The sequence below is a fragment of the Rhinoderma darwinii genome, chromosome 10, assembly GCF_050947455.1.
Source record: "Rhinoderma darwinii isolate aRhiDar2 chromosome 10, aRhiDar2.hap1, whole genome shotgun sequence".
NCBI classification, from domain to species: Eukaryota; Metazoa; Chordata; class Amphibia; order Anura; family Rhinodermatidae; genus Rhinoderma; species Rhinoderma darwinii.
In genome coordinates this window covers 57077453-57095636 of record NC_134696.1, presented here as the reverse complement: position 1 = coordinate 57095636, position 18184 = coordinate 57077453, and positions in this window count along the sequence as shown.

The following is an 18184-nucleotide window of genomic DNA, read 5'->3' as shown; positions in this document are numbered from 1 at the left end:
GTGACACAAAAAAGAAATAATTTTATAGAAAAGTGATTTTATTGCGCAAACGCCACAAAACATAAAAAATGATATACATATGGTATCGCCGTAAGGGCATGCCCAAACGTGGCGGAATTCTTCCGCTACTGTCCGCATCAATGCCGCACAGAATCTGCATTGCAGATTCTGTTGCGGCTCTGCCCAAAATGGGCATTAAATTGATGCGGACTAGCCGTTGCGTATTGAGGTGAAGTACTTCCCTTCTCTCTATCAGTGCAGGATAGAGAGAAGGGACAGAACTTTCCCTAGTGAAAGTAAAAGAATTTCATACTTACCCGGCCGTTGTCTTGGTGACGCGTCCCTCTTTCGGCATCCAGCCCGACCTCCCTGGATGACGCGGCAGTCCATGTGACCGCTGCAGCCTGTGATTGGCTGCAGCCGTCACTTAGACTGAAACGTCATCCTGGGAAGCCGGACTGGAGGAAGAAGCAGGGAGTTCTCGGTAAGTATGAACTTTTTTTTTTTACAGGTTGATGCATATTGTGATCGGTAGTCACTGTCCAGGGTGCAGAAACAGTTACTGCCGATCGCTTAACTCTTTCAGCACCCTGGACAGTGACTATTTACTGACGTCACCTAGCAACGCTCCCGTAGTTACGGGTGCACACACATAGTCACCCGTAATTACGGGAGCCCCATTGACTTCCGCAGTCTCGCTGTAGACCTAGAAATACAAAGGTCCAGCCAGAATGAAGAAATGTCATGTTAGTAAAACCAATACGCTCCGCAGCACACATAACATCTACATAACATCTGCGGACTTCATTGCGTAATTTTGACTCTCCATTGAAGTCAATGGAGAAATTCCGCAATGAGTCCGCAACAAGTCCGCTACACATCCACAACAACCATTGTATGCTGCGGACACCAAATTCCGCTCCACAGCCTATGCTACGCAGCGGAATTGTCCGCCACGTGTAAACGAACTCAACCACAAAGCTGTGGAAGGCAATGGAAAAACGTGTACGCTGCGGATTTCCGCTGCGGACTGTCCGCAGCGGAATTCCAGTGCAATTCCGCTACGTGTGGTCATGCCCTAATCACACCGACCTGCAGAATAAAGTAAAATGTCATTTATAGCGCACAGTGATTACTGTAAAAAAAAGGTGTGTATGTCTTTTTTGTCACTTTGCTTGCCAAAAAAATCAAATCAAAAAAATCACATGTACCCTAAAATGGTACCAATGAAAACTACAGATTGTAATGTAACAAATAAGCCCTCGCACGGCTCTGGTGGAGAAAAAATGAAAAAAAGTTCTGGCGCTCAGAATATAGTGACAGAAATTGTGCAGAGTGTCCAAAAGCGGATAAGATTGGGCACCATTTATCAGTGCGACACCGGCCACGAAATCTATGAATTATTTATTTACCCCCTTATTATGCCCTGATGTACTCTGCCCAGCTTACATATACCCCCACATTATAAACTGAATTACCACCAAAACCCCAAACAGTACTATTACCAAGGAAAATCTGCTCTCCAAAAGCCAAATGGCGCTCCTTCCATTCTGAGCTCTGCCGTGGGTTCAAACAGCAGTGTATTACCACATATGGGGTATTGCCGTAATCGGGAGAAATAGCTTTACAAGTTTTGGGGTTCTTTTTATTCTTTATTCTGTAATGACGGGGGGTGGGGAGACAGACAAGTGAGCCCTAATCTACCCACCACTCAGTCCCTGCCTACTTGCAACGACCCGCCCTAGGCGACGGGGTACAACTGGGCGACGGTCCCTACGCTCAATAAGTGCACGACAGACAAACAGACAAGGGTACACAGAGCTAGGGGGAGAAAGGGGCAGTTGCCCACGGCAACACCGTGAGCAACAAGAGAAGTAAACAAGCCGAGTCAAACCAGGAGTTGTACAAGGTACCAAACACAGAGCAGGAGAGTAGTTAGCAAGCCGGGGTCAATATGAAACAAGGACAATAGTACAAGAAGCTGCAGCAGGGCCAGGAAACCAAACGAAAAGAATCACAAGCAAAGGAGGAACAGGAAAGGCAGGTATAAATAGACAGAGGGCGGGAGCTAGCTCCGTCTGGCCAGGCTGTGATAGGTTCTCCCACTCCTAAGCCTGCCACCCTGAGTGGTGGAAGATGGAGTCAGTCTCACAGACATAGAAGCAGGTGCAGACTGATTATCTATGGGCGTTAACCCCGAAGCTGTGCCTGGCAGATCCTTTACATATTCCTTGTAAAAATTACATTATATTTTTTCAGAAAAAAATGAGATTTCCATATTCACAGACCTATTCCAATAAATATATAGCAAAAGACCTGTCGGGTCAAGATGCTAACTATACCCCTAAATAAATTCCTTGAGGTGTGTAGTTTCCCAAACCACTTTTGTGGAGATTCCACTGTTTTGGCACCACAAGACCTCTTCAAACTGACATGGTGCCTAAAATATATTCTAAAAAAGGAGGCCCCAAAATCCTTTAGGTGCTCCTTTGCTTCTGAGGCCAGTGTGTCAGTCCATTATCATACTAGAGCCACAAGTGGGATATTTCTAAAAACGGCAGAATATGGGCAATAAATTGAGTTGCATGTCTCTGGTAAGACCTACAAATGAATTTCTCCCCAAAAAATGAAATTTGTAAATTTCACCTCTACTTTGCTTTAATTCCTGTGAAACGCCTAAAGGGTTAATAAACTTTCTGAATGCTGTTTTGAATACTTTGAGGGGTGCAGTTTTTAAAAGAGGTGATTTATGGGGTCTATCTAGTACATAAGGCCCTCAAAGCCACTTCAAAACTGAACTGGTCCTTGACAAAATAACCTTTTGAAATGTTCTTGAAAATGTAAGAAATTGCTGCTAAAGTTCTAAGCCTTGTAAAAATAAAATAATGTTCAAAAAACAATGCAAATATAAAGTAGACATATGGGGGATGTTAATTAGCAACAATTTTGTGTGGTATTACTATCTGTTTTACAATGTAGATTACATTTAAAATTAGAAAAATTATAATTTTTGCAAATTTTCTTTACATTTTGGCGTTTTTCACAAATAAGCTATGAACTTATTGACCACATTTTTACACTAACATAAAGAACAATATGTCACGAGAAAACAATCTCTGAATCGCTTGGATAGGCAAAAGCATTCCAGAGTTATTACCACATAAAATGACACGTCAGATTTGAAAAAATGGGGCTGGTCATTGAGGCATCGAGGACCCTTGGTCCTAAAAGGGTTAATTAGTTTCAAATGCAATTCTTTCTTTTTTTTACAAGGTATCCAAAATGCATTGTGCTTTTCATTCAAATCTCATTATTTAAATTACTATGTAGGCAGGGTCTGATGGTCAATTATCACTATAAGGGTATGTTCACACGGCGGGGGTCCGTAACGGCTGAAATTACGGGGATGTTTCAGCCTGAAAACATCCCGGTAAATTCAGCCGTACCGGCATGTGCAGGCGCTTGAACGCTGCGTCAATTACGGCCGTAATTAGCGCTGCTATTCATTGGAGTCAATGAATAGCGGCTCCAAATACGGCCAAAGAAGTGACAGGTCACTTCTTCTACGCGGGCGTCTATTTACGCACCGTCATTTGACAGCGGCGCGTAAATATACGCCTCGTGTGAACAGACAAACGTCTGCCCATTGCTTTCAATGGGCAGATGTTTGTCAGCGCTATTGAGGCGCTATTTTCAGACGTAATTCGGGGCAAAAACGCCCGAATTATGTCCGTAAATAGGCCGTGTGAACATACCCTAACAGCATCCCTGGCAGCAAAGGAACAATTCTCATAAAGGTAACTTGGCGTTATTGATGATTCAGTGTGCGTCAGTACAGTTAAAGCCTCTCTAGCTGTGCATATCTCATACATATATTTTCATTTCGCATATCCTGTATAAAACAAATCTGGTGGTACATCAGATTATAGTATAGATCACCATAGTAATTGCTAACCAAGGGAGCATATTAACTCAGCATCCATAATTACAGGCTATTTCAGGCAGCTACTAATTTTTTTTGTGTCCACAATTAGTGCATCTTCCCGGTTAGTCATATGAGACATGGGCACACAGTTACCATTTACAGCCTGTATTAATGGGGTAAGCAACAGTCTGTGATCGTCCATGCTATAGCAGGCAGATGATTCCCACAGCATCAACATTTGTGAGTGCAGCGGAGGCCTACCACAGCACCCCCAATGATAGGGCACAAAGCCAATTTCGTCAGCGCACTGGAGTTGTGTCCTCTCTCGTTTGTATAAAAAGAAATCAAACTATCATAACTTACAACAAATGTATAAAATATCCCATGACTTTATGGATTAGTAGACCGCTCGGCAGGATAGAAGTTAGTTTACAAATAAATAATGGGATATATTAATGGAATTTGTATCTATGTGTATACTGAACGTACGTTAATTACTCTATGTAGACTAATATATTTTATGGATCACCAATAGTGTATACAACATGAAATGCACAATGCACTTTAAAAATTGTTCTTATTTAGAAAAAGTATCTGTTTATTGACACCAAGTCATGTTATTTATGTACATTTATGCACATGGCTTTATACACCTGACCTTCATATATTACATATTGTTTGAAAAAGCCCCTGTGTGTGGGCTGAAATGTCGATACTATTTACATGGTAGGATAAAATCACTTGAATTTATGTTACTTAAGAGTACTGCAAAGTTCTTGGACTGGGTATGAAGTGATATACTATTGGGATTTACTTCTGCTGGCACCGTTTGTTTTTTTCAATATATACTCTGCTTCTTTCTTATGTGAATGCATATTTATGTATTTATAGTGCTTAGGTGGCATTAGTGTTAGCAGTGTGCTGTCGCTATTTTTGTATAGTGTATTGCCTTGCAGTCTTAGGCTTCCTTGCATCTCTATACATGTTTTCTTTCATTTTGCTGGAATGTGCTTATCAAACTTTTGGAATTTTGATGTATTGCATATATGTGGAGTTGGTGACTGCCTCCATTTTTTGATCTTGCACTCCTCCCATTCTGCCTTGGGTGATTTTAATTAGTTTAATGCTGGTTCCTACCAGCCCCAGGTATATGTAGGCTTAGTCCCAGTTCTGGGAGTACGAGTAGCGTAGGAGCCCACCTTATAGAGGTCGCCTTGTCGTGGCAGATGGGCTTACACAATTTGATCAAAATGTACGCTAAGAAACTCACAGTTGTAAGTAGATTCTGCAGTAATGCATTTATTTATTAATAGTGCTATAGGTGGCATTTTTTTTTTTTTGAAGAGTGCTGTCGTTAATAAAATATTTCTTCTATGTCTTTGTATTTTCTCTTGAACTTCATTACTACTGCCTTAGTAATGGCCACTGGCTGATTGATCGTACTCAGCTCTTCCCGGCACCCCTGGTGGCGGTGGGTACCAGGGTAATAATGGGGGGTTAGGGTTAGCCATTTCACCGGCTAGCATTAAGCCCCGCCTTGGTAATGGAAGCTGTCAATCATCCAGCGGCCATTACTAAACCCACACAAACCTCATTAACCATTTTATTGAGAATAAAAAAGCTGTCATCAAAGTAGTCCTCGAATCCGACGTAGTCCAACAACCAAACCTGTAAAAAAAAAAAACACAAACACACCAAAAAAATTTGTAACACATACAAAGGTAAAGCAATTCTTATACTTACCTTTCCTGGGTCCAGCGCTGGAGCCGTAATGTCAGCGAGCTTTACGGCTCTATAGCTAATCCTATAATGTGTTATACTGGCTGCTGAGCCAATGTATCTAATCCTATCCATAGGGTCGTAGTGCTATAGATATGCTGTTATATATATATATATATATATATATATATATATATATATAATTAGTCCTTCTCAATGATTTAGGATATCAAAAAGTCACACAGAGTGATCTATTTCCAGCATTTTTTATCAGCAGTTAATGAAAACCCAAAATTTAGTATCACAGAAAATTAGAATATTAAATAAGCCCAATTTAAAAATGATTTTTAATATGGAAATGTTGGCCTACTGAAAAGTATGTACAGTATATGCACTCAATACTTGGTCGGCGCTCCTTTTTCATGAATTACTGCATCAATGCGGCGTGGCATGGAGACGATCAGCCTATGGCACTGCTGAGGTGTTATCAATGCGGCGTGGCATGGAGGCGATGTGCCTGTGGCACTGCTGAGGTGTTATAGATGCCCAGGTTGCTTTGATAGCGGCCTTCAGCTCGTCTGCATTGTTGGGTCTGGTGTCTCATCTTACTCTTGACAATGCCCCATAGATTCTCTATGGGGTTTAGGTCAGGCGAGTTTGCTGGCTAATCAAGCACAGTGATACTGTGGTTATTACACCAGTTATTGGTACTTTTGGCAGTGTGGGCAGGTGCCAAGTCCTTCTGGAAAATGAAATCAGCATCTCCATAAAGCTTGTCAGCAGAGGGAAGCATGAAGTACTCTAAAATGTCCTGGTAGACGGCTGAGTTGACTCTGGACTTGATATAACACAGTGGACCAACACCAGCAGAGGACATGGCTCCCCAAACCATCACTGACTGTGGAAACTTCACACTGGACCGCAAGCAACTTGCCTTGATGCCTCTCCACTTTTCCTCCAGACTCTGAGACCCTGATTTCCAAATGACATGCAAACTTTACTTTCATCTGAAAACAGGACTTTGGATCACTAAGCAACAGACCAGTCCTTTTAACTCCTTATTGACCAGCCTATTTTAAACCTTAATGACCAAGGTATTTTTTAAGTTTTTCCATCGTTGCATTCCAAGAGCTATAACTTTTTTATTTTTGCGTCGACATAGCTGTATAAGGTCTTGTTTTTTTGCGGGACAAGTTGTATTTTTTAATAGCAACATTTTGAGGTACATATTATTTATTGATTAAAAATAACTTTTCTTAACTTTTTTTTGGGGGGGAATAGAAAAAAAATATATATTTTGCCACTCTTTTCCGCGTCCTAAATCTACGCCGTTTGCCGTGTGATATAAATAACACAATAACTTTATTCAGCGGGTTGTTACGATTGCAACGATACCAAATTTGTATAGATTTTGTATGTTTTACTACTTTTACACAGTAAAAACGCTTTTTTTTCAAAATTATTTGTTTTTGTGTCTCCATATTTGAAGATTATTGTTTTCTATTGTCCTTTTTATTGTTCAGCCGATGCAATTGTAGGAGGGCTTTTTTTTCCGGGAAGACTTGTAGTTTTTATTGGTACCATTTTGAAGTAGATGTGACTTTTTGATCACTTTTTATCACATTTTTTTTAAGTCAGGATTCACCGGAAAATTTTTTTTCCATAGTTTTTTATTTATTTTTTTATGGCGTCCACCGTGCAGGTTAAATAATGTAATAGATTTATAGTCGGGGTTGTTACGGATGTGGCGATACCAAATATGTATAACTTTTTTACTTTATTTTGGTTTTTTTTAGTAGTAAAGCAGTTTGTAAGGGGAAAAAGTGGGTATTTCCATTTTTTTCAAATTTTTTTTAATTAACTTTATTAAACTTTTTTTTTACTTTTTTACTAGTCCCACTAGGGGACTTTAATATGCGATTCTCTGATCGCTATTATAATACACTGCAATACTTTTGTATTGCAGTGTATTACTGCCTCCAGCATGACCTGGCAGGCATTCACTACAGGCAAACATGGGGGCTTTTATTAGGCCCCCGGCTGCCATAGAAGACACAGACACTCGGCGATCTTATCGCCAGGTGTCGGTGGGAGAGAGAGGGAGCTCCCTCCCTGTCACCAAAACAACTCCGATGCGGCGCACGCTATTAAGCGCCGCATATGAGGGGTTAAACAGGTAAGATCGATACTTATATCGATTTCACACGTTCGATCAGGGATGCCGCCAGCCCTCAGCTACCTCTGGCAGCTGAGAGCAGGGAGATTTGACAGCTCCCTGCTCTGTTTATTTATTCTGATGCAGCGCCGTAAAAAGTCTTATGCATCAGAATAAAGCCCATTAGTGGCTGCCGTGAAAAGGCGTATTAGCGGTCACTAACGGGTTTAAGGCTTAGGAAACATTTGCAGGTGTTTTGTGCTGATTAGCTGATTAGAGTGTCACACCATGAGTCTTTAATCTTCAACTCTTACCCAATATTAAAATTTTCTGAGAGACAAAATTTTGGGTTTTCATTAACTGTTAGCCATAATCATCAACATTAAAAGAAAAAAAAAATGCTGGAAATAGATCACTCTGTGTGTGATGAATCTATATAATTTATGAGTTTCACTTTTTGAATTGAATTACTGAAATACATTTTCTGATGACATTTTGATTCATTGAGAATAACTAATATATATATATATATATATATATATATATATACATATATATATGTATATATATATATATATATATATACATATACACACACACACTTTTTGGGGGTGAAGATATGTTAGTACAAGGATACTTACTGCTGGGGCTTTGTATCTTAGCCTATCATGTGTGATACTGTCTGCTGAGACAATGCATCCAATTCTATCCAGCGGTGTAGCTATAGGAGCCTTAGTCTTTATAGTTATGCTATTAAGATATGTATGGAAAAATTGATTTATTTTTCAGGGGAGGTAAATATATGTCTCGGGTCACAAATTGTGCCCCTAATCTTTTGAGAGCTTAGCAACGCCCCTGCTGGTGAGGGTTCAAAGTCGAGTGACTAGATTATTAAATGGGATGGCATAATCTGTTCTTTCCAAGGACTTTATAACTAACCAAGCAATAAATGACATGTCATTTATTGAGAGAGATTGAACTTGATTGATATGTGTCTTTTTTCAACCTATGGAACTATGTACCATCACTATGTAACACATCAACTTCAAGAACTGACGGTTCACTTGCTGCCTAATATATCCCACCCAGGGGCGTAACTAGGAAAGACTGGGCCCCATAGCAAACTTTTGACTGGGCCCCCCCCTCCCCAGGGTGTCACACAACCCCCCCCCCTTGTAGATAGTGCCTTTTTTACAGCCCCCCTCTGTAGATAGCGCCATACATCCCCCTGTAGATAACGCCATACAGCCCCCCTTGTAGATAACGCCATACAGCCCTCTCTGTAGATAACTCCATACAGCCCCCCTGTAGATAACTCCATACAGCCCCCTCTGTAGAGAACGCCATACAGCCCCCCTGTAGATAACGCCAAACAGCCCCCTTTGTAGATATCTCCAGAGGGGGCTGTATGGAGTTATCTGCAGAGGGGGCTGTATGGAGTTATCTACAGAGGGGGCTGTATGGCGTTATCTACAGAGGGGGCTGTATGGCATTATCTACAGGGGGGCTGTATGGTGTTCTCTACAGTGGGGCTGTATGGCGTTATCTACAGAGGGAGCTGTATGGCGTTATCTACAGGGGACTCTGTATGGCGTTCTCTAACGCCATACAGCCCCCCTGTAGAGAACGCCATACAGCCCCCTGTAGAGAATGCCATACAGCCCCTCGTAGAGAACGCCATACAGCCCCCCCTGTAGAGAACGCCATACAGCCCCCCGTAGAGAACGCCATACAGCCCCCCCTGTAGAGAACGCCATACAGCCCCCCCTGTAGAGAACGCCATACAGTCCCCCCTGTAGAGAACACCATACAGCCCTCTGTAGAGAACGCCATACAGCCCCCCGTAGAGAACGCCATACAGCCCCCCTGTAGAGAACGCCATACAGCCCCCCTGTAGAGAACGCCATACAGCCCCCCTGTAGAGAACGCCATACAGCCCCCCTGTAGAGAACGCCATACAGCCCCCCCTATAAGGAACGCCATACAGCCCCCCCTGTAGAGAACGCCATACAGCCCCCCCTGTAGAGAACGCCATACAGTCCCCCTGTAGAGAACGCCATACAGCCCTCCCCTGTGGGGAACGCCATACAGCCCCCCCTGTAGAGAACGCCATACAGCCCCCCCTGTAGAGAACGCCATACATCCCCCCCTGTAGAGAACGCCATACATCCCCCCCTGTAGAGAACTCCATACAGTCCCCCCTGTAGAGAACGCCATACAGCCTCCCCTGTAGAGAACGCCATACAGCCCCCCCTGTAGAGAACGCCATACAGCCCCCCCTGTAGAGAACGCCATACAGTCCCCCCTGTAGAGAACGCCATACAGCCTCCCCTGTAGAGAACGCCATACAGCCCCCCCTGTAGAGAACGCCATACAGCTGCCCCCTGTAGGGAACGCCATACAGCCCCCCTGTAGGGAACGCCATACAGCCCCCCTGTAGAGAACGCCATACAGTCCCCCTGTAGAGAACGCCATACAGCCGCCCCCTGTAGAGAACGCCATACAGCCCCCCTGTAGGGAACGCCATACGGCCCCCCTGTAGGGAACGCCATACGGCCCCCCCTGTAGGGAACGCCATACAGCCTCCCTGTAGAGAACGCCATACAGCCCCCTGTAGAGAACGCCATACAACCCCCCCTGTAGAGAATGCCATACAGTCCCCCCTGTAGAGAACGCCATACAGCCACCCCCTGTAGAGTACGCCATACAGCCCCCCCTGTAGGGAACGCCATACGGCCCCCCTGTAGGGAACGCCATACAGCCCCCCCTGTAGTGAACGCCATACAGCCCCCCTGTAGAGAACGCCATACAGTCCCCCTGTAGAGAACGCCATACAGCCCCCCCTGTAGAAAACGCCATACAGTCCCCACCTGTAGGGATCGCCATACAGCCCCCCTGTAGGGAACGCCATAGAGCCCCCCTGTAGGGAACGCCATACAGCCCCCCTGTAGGGAACGCCATACAGCCCCCCTGTAGGGAACACCATACAGCCCCCCTGTATAGAACGCCATACAGCCCCCCTGTAGAGAACGCCATACAGCCCCCCTGTAGGGAACACCATACAGCCCCCCTGTATAGAACGCCATACAGCCCCCTGTATGGAACGCCATACAGCCCCCCTGTAGAGAACGCCATACAGTCCCCCTGTAGAGAACGCCATACAGCCGCCCCCTGTAGAGAACGCCATACAGCCCCCCTGTAGGGAACGCCATACGGCCCCCCCTGTAGGGAACGCCATACAGCCCCCCCTGTAGGGAACGCCATACAGCCCCCCTGTAGAGAACGCCATACAGCCCCCTGTAGAGAACGCCATACAACCCCCCCTGTAGAGAATGCCATACAGTCCCCCCTGTAGAGAACGCCATACAGCCACCCCCTGTAGAGTACGCCATACAGCCCCCCCTGTAGGGAACGCCATACGGCCCCCCTGTAGGGAATGCCATACAGCCCCCCCTGTAGTGAAAGCCATACAGCCCCCCTGTAGAGAACGCCATACAGTCCCCCTGTAGAGAACGCCATACAGCCCCCCCTGTAGAAAATGCCATACAGTCCCCACCTGTAGGGATCGCCATACAGCCCCCCTGTAGGGAACGCCATAGAGCCCCCCTGTAGGGAACGCCATACAGCCCCCCCTGTAGGGAACGCCATACAGCCCCCCCTGTAGGGAACGCCATACAGCCCCCCTGTAGGGAACGCCATACAGCCCCCCCTGTAGGGAACGCCATACAGCCGCCCTGTAGGGAACGCCATACAGCCCCCCTGTAGGGAACACCATACAGCCCCCCTGTAGAGAAAGCCATACAGCCCCCCTGTAGAGAACGCCATACAGCCCCCCTGTAGGGAACGCCATACAGCCCCCCTGTAGGGAACGCCATACAGCCCCCCTGTAGAGAACGCCATACAGCCCCCCTGTAGAGAACGCCATACAGCCCCCCCCTGTAGGGAACGCCATACAGCCCCCCTGTAGGGAACGCCATACAGCCCCCCTGTAGGGAACGCCATACAGCCCCCCCTGTAGAGAACGCCATACAGCCCCCCCCTGTAGAGAACGCCATACAGCCCCCCCTGTAGGGAACGCCATACAGCCCCCCTGTAGGGAACGCCATACAGCCCCCCTGTAGAGAACGCCATACAGTCCCCCCTGTAGAGAAAGCCATACAGCTGCCCCCTGTAGAGAACGCCATACAGCCCCCCCTGTAGGGAACGCCATACGGCCCTCCCTGTGGGGAACGCCATACAGCCCCCCCTGTAGGGAATGCCATACAGCCCCCCCTGTAGAGAATGCCATACAGCCCTCCCTGTAGAGAACACCATACAGCCCCCCCGTAGAGAACGCCATACAGCCCCCCTGTAGAGAACGCCATACAGCCCCCCCTGTAGAGAACAGCATACAGCCCCCCTGTAGGGAACACCATACAGCCCCCCCTGTAGGGAACGCCATACAGCCCCCTGTAGAGAACGCCATACAGTCCCCCCTGTAGAGAACGCCATACAGCCGCCCCTGTAGAGAACGCCATACAACCGCCCCTGTAGGGAACGCCATACGACCCCCCCTGTAGGAAACGCCATACAGCCCCCCTGCTCTGCCGTAGTGTTCAGTGGCGTCGCGCTGTAGCAGCCATAGCGGCTGGTAGCGGAGCCTCCGGCCATGGTGGGGGCCCGTGCCGGCGGGCGACACGGGCCCCCTCACGCCGCGGTAGTTACGCCACTGATCCCACCCCTTGTCAGACTCCATTGCAACAAGATAACCCATGTTCAAACCTATAGAGAAAAGATGCCATGAAAACAGGGTATATGTAAACCATAGAAAAATCTTTATTAAGTTACATAGTAAAAACAAAAAACGTAGGATAAAAAATCCACAACCAACAGATTAAAAGGGACAATGCGCTGTATAGCTCCAAAAGTGGCCAAATGACAGGATGTTTTACGAGATAACCTTCAAATAAATGTATACAGACCAAAGTATAGTAAACAGATATAAATACAAACAAATGTTAGACATGCACAAAAAATATAATTACTGATGAAAATGGCTAATGGCTCATGCCAGGTCAATACAAATATGGAGGAAAACATGGTAACAAAGATGATGATAGTACCCATGATAGATGTAGGAGACCAAACACAGCGGGTGTCTGCCCCAATGCGTGTTTCGGCGCTAATGCCTTCGTTCACCAGAGTGTCTCCTACATCTATAATAAGTAAGTGATATCTCTTGATAGGCACGATCATCATCTTTGTTACCATTTTTTCTTTCATCTTTGTATTGACCTGGCATGAGCCATTAGCTATTTTCATCACTGCATATATTTTTTGTGCACGTCTAACATTTGTTTGTATTTATATCTGTTTACTATATTTTGGTCTGTATACATTTATTTAAAGGTTATCTCGTAATACATACGGTCATTTGGCCATTTTTGGAGCTAAGCAGTGCATTGTCCCTTTTAATCTGTTGGCTGTGGATTTTTTTTTTATCCTACGTATTTTGTATTTACTATGTAACTTAATAAAGATTTTTCTATGGTTTACATATTCCTTGTTTTCATGGCATCTTTTCTCTATAGGCTTATATCATGCATTCATGATGCTATTGGGATTGCTCCCCAGGATTAGCCTGCACACATTATATGTATTAATTTCTTCATGATATATCCAGGGCTTTTTTGATTATAAGATAATCGTGTGTGTGTGTGTCTCCGAACACAGAGTACCAGTACAGGCGCAAAACGAACAAGAGAGGCCGGTCAAATATTTAGGAGGGGCCTAGAGTACACTAAGTTTAATAGACCCGCAGACGTAGTCATGGCCACGGCTATTGTGGTCAAAACCTTACATTGGGTGAAAAAAATGCAATTAAATTGTTGAGTACTAACAAGGAGTTCCTGGGGAGACCCATTGTAGCTGGCATTGGCAGCTAGTGTGAAAAGGCTTGTATTTACTTTGACTTTTTTCTACAGCCAATGGTTGACGAGATTTAGTCCTATTTGAGGGACTCCATACATCTGATTCAACAACTTGAGGCATTTCAGTTTCCAGGTGATGTTTACCTAGTGACATGCGATGTTGAAGCGCTTTATTCCAATATCTCACATCAGCATGGAATCACAGCAGTCAGTTATTTTCTGGACCTTCAAGGTAAGGAGGATAGGTTGCATGACTCTTTTATTATTAACCTTCTAGAATTCATATTGCATCACAATTATTTTTTGTTTGATCGCAGTTTCTAGCGGCAAGTATCAGGTACTGCAATGGGTGCGCGTTGCGCCCCTTCATTTGCAAATTTGTTTTTAGGCTGGTGGGAGTGTACACAAGTCTATCCCTCACAATTATTTTAAACCAATGTTATAAAATGGTTTCGGTATATTGATGACATTGTGTTCTTTTGGTCTGGTTCTTTGGAAAAATGTATGGAATTCATTACTGATCTTAATCAAAATTAATTTAATATTAAACTTGCCCACTGTATCCCAGAGAATACAGTTGATTTTTTGGACCTGCGTCTACGGATTGTAAATCAACTAACAACTATGGTTTTCAGAAAAGAAACATCTAATAGCCTGTTACATTTTTCTAGTTTTCATCCACATCATTTGAAGACCGGAATTCCGGTGGGACAGCTCTTAAGAATAAAACGTAACTGCTCAGAGTGGGATGATTTCCTAGAACAGTCACAACAACTAACGCATCAATTTTGTGAAAGGTTGGCCACGTCAAACAATATCTACTCTTCTGCAAACAAAAACACATCCCTGCGATAACGACATCTGCTTTGTGACACCTTATAATAACCAACGGAAGAAGATTAGAATATTATTCGAAGATCATTGGCAAATTTTGTAGTCGGATCCGCGTATATGACGTATTATTTCCGAGGCCCTTTAATCACAGCCAGAAGAACCCCTAACTTACGAGACAACTTGATGAAAAGTCATTTCACAAGACCTACAGAAAAATTGGCGAGGGGTCACCAACTGCTTGGTTCATTTCCTTGTGGGGACTGTGTGACATGCCAATTTGTTGAACCCACAACTTCTTTCAAAAATCCTTGCAATGGTGTAAATTATAAACGAAAAAACTATATCAATTGCAAATCAAAATGGGATTTATGGGATTGTGTGCCCATGCAATCTAGTGTATGTGGGACAAACTACACAAGAGTTGAGAAAGAGAACTCAGAAACATGTATCAACGATTATGTTGGCCCAGAAGGATGAAGCCAAGGGGAAAACGTTGACTTCTGTTGCCTTACGTTTTCTGAGGGCCCATAGAGGTAAGCCATGGGGACTTAGGGTCATGGGCCTCGTAATCTGTTAAGTACAGAATCTAAATGGATTTATACATTGGACACCGTTGCACCACATGGGCTCAACGAGGAGCTTGTATTTACGGCCTTCCTTGGTTAAGATCTAAAAGTTGTATATCGGTTCTTTTCACATTAGGAGGAGCTATTGTCAGAGCGATGGTGTTGGATCTTTATGGCTTTTAACATGTTGTTCTCTTTACTTCTTCCTTTTTTTATTTAAATATATGCAGATTGTTTATGTAGCAGCCTCCTTTTATGTCTTTCTATCCATGGATGACTGGAGTTTGGCGCTTCGCTATTATTGGAGAACTATTGTTTGGCTTAGACTATATCTCAACAGTGGTCATCTGAGTCGCTGATCTCAATTGAAGAATTGAAAAATCTCTTGTGTATCTAATTGTGCTTATTTGTCTATATGTAATAGGATAATGTATTATCTGTCTGAATGTAAGATGTTCACATGCTACTTGGCACTATATCAGTTTATCACATCTATCTGGGCAAAATTATAGGTCATATTTCAGTAGAGAGAACTTTATAGTCCATGGATTCAAACTTATTTATGCCAGCGCGGCCACATGGGCTTCCTAGAGATGCCTTATGGGGACGCTATATTTTTAAATTAAATTCAACAGACCTATTGGTATATTTTGAGTTCTCTCCTCTGTATTATGTGACTGGCTGGATTCCTCCTATTTTGTGACTTTTTGGTTATTGCATCATTGTTCTCCTCTGTCACTTATGTATGTATACTTATATGTGTATGTATACATGTTTATATGTATATATACACATATTGTCTTATGGATGGTTATTTTGTATTCTGTATCTGGGGATATATGTTAGTGTTATTTATTACTAGTTTTGTCTTTTTATATTTACGTCACTTGGTCTCTGGCTCTTCATTAATCCCCCAATGTCTTCTGGTAGTGTTTGTACCTTCCATTTTGGTGGGTATGCTGTATAGCGTACCCTTCAACCTTCTAAATTTATTTCTATAGTCCCTAGAGTATGCGCTTGACCGGCCTTCTGGTTAGATCTGCGCCTGCGCGAGCACATTGTATTTTTTGCTCATGTGTCATGTATGGCAATTTGCCAATTTCAGTGATGCCGTTTTCTTAATTTCCATGTCCGGGCGCTTCGTTCCACGCACACGCCAATTGTTAATTATTAAACTTAGTCTACTCTAGGCCCCTCCTAAATATTTGACCGGCCTCTCTGGTTTGATTTGCGCCTGTGCTGGTACTCTGTATTCTGACCAATGTATCATGCATGGAAACTTGCCTATCACAATGATGGCGTTCTTTGACTTTTCGTGTCTGATTTGGCTGGTGTCCGGGTGCTCCGTTCCGTGCATGCGCCAATTTCCTTGGGCATGCGTGGTTTGGATCTTCCAGATGCCATGACAACGTCTGGGTGTGTTTGTCGAACCCAGCTTATCCACGGCCACTCCTGAATAAGGCAGGTGTAACAAATATCTTGTAATTAACTAACTACAAAAACAGTGTTTTTCTGATCCATGTTAGCATTCTATTTCCCCTGAGGAAGCTGCATTGCAAAGCAGTGATACGCGTGGGGTAGTTCCCTTACTACAGCACCTCTGGCTTTGCATAGCTGATATTCAGTGTGCTCTAACTTTTGGCGTCTACTCTTTCTGTTTTCTATTCATTTTCTGGTGCCTACTTGCAACTTCTTCAGCTTTATTTTTTGTGTAGCTACAATTTTTGGCACGCTGAGCACCAGATAGCCCCAGGTTTCTGGTTCTTGTGAGTACTATATTATTATATGTGATTATCATATGTTGTAGAGTAGAGGCAGTATTTTTACCCAGCATTATCCTTCCATTTGTATATTATTGTCCTATTGAGACAAGTATAGTGATTGTAGTCTTGCACTGTTTATCTACAAACAGGCTTCTGTTTTATATATGTTTTTAAATGTTTTTATTTGTGATATATATATATATATATATATATATATATATATATATATATATATATATATAAAGTTTTTCATTTTTCATAATACTTGTATTGGGTGCTCTATTTTGATCTTGTTTTCATCTATAACCTAATTCTCACACCAACTGTATCCCTATGTGCTCTTGGCAAGCTAGACCTCAAAAGGGATCAAGAAGTGCTTTGTTTCTCTTGCCTTATTGAATCTTTCCTGAAGAATCTATTGCGCTGCTTCCCCTTCATTTCTACTTGCTCACTATGAATTTAAGTGAATGGAAGAAGGCTGCAATACTGTGAATTGCTATATCTGTGTCAAAGATTCACAGTGAGTAAGTAGAAATGATGGGAAAGCACCCTTTTCAAAACAGCTGAAAAGCAGGGGTCCCGAGAGTCGGACCCTGACCAATCAGCTATTGATGGTCTATTCGAAGGACCGGAAAACCCCTTTAATTTGCCCCGTGGTTGTTTTGCAGGGAAACGGAACACTTAGGCCCCATGCACACAACAGTATTTTTCATCAGTAATTACGGATAGTAGATACTGACAGTAATTACGGACCCATTAATTTCTATTGGCCACGGACACCTTTCAGTATTTTTACTGATGGGTGTCCGTGCTGGAAAAATTATAGAACCTGTCCTATTCTTGTCAGTAATTACAGCAAGGACTCTCCCATAGAAGTCTATGGGAGCTTCCGTAAACACGGACGGCTACTGATGTGCATCCGTAAACTGTCCGTATTTATGGAAGCATTGATAGGCAACATGTTGATGACATAATTTGTAATCTCCCCTCTTTTTGTAAGGATCCATATAAACGGTTGGAATACGGATGCAATACGGACTGTATTTACGGACACCCTTCCGTATATATGGATCAAATACGGATGCCTACTCATCCATATTTACAGTCAGTATTTCGGGATAGATGAAAATACTGTCGTGTGCATGGGGCCTAAGGGCATGACCACACATGGCGGAATTCCTCCGCAACTGTCCGCATCAATGCCGCACAGAATCTGCGTTGCAGATTCTGCAGCGGATCTGCACAAAATGTGCAGAAAATTGATGCGGACTGGCCGCTGCGGACTGCAGGAAAAGTGCTTCTCTTCTCCCTAT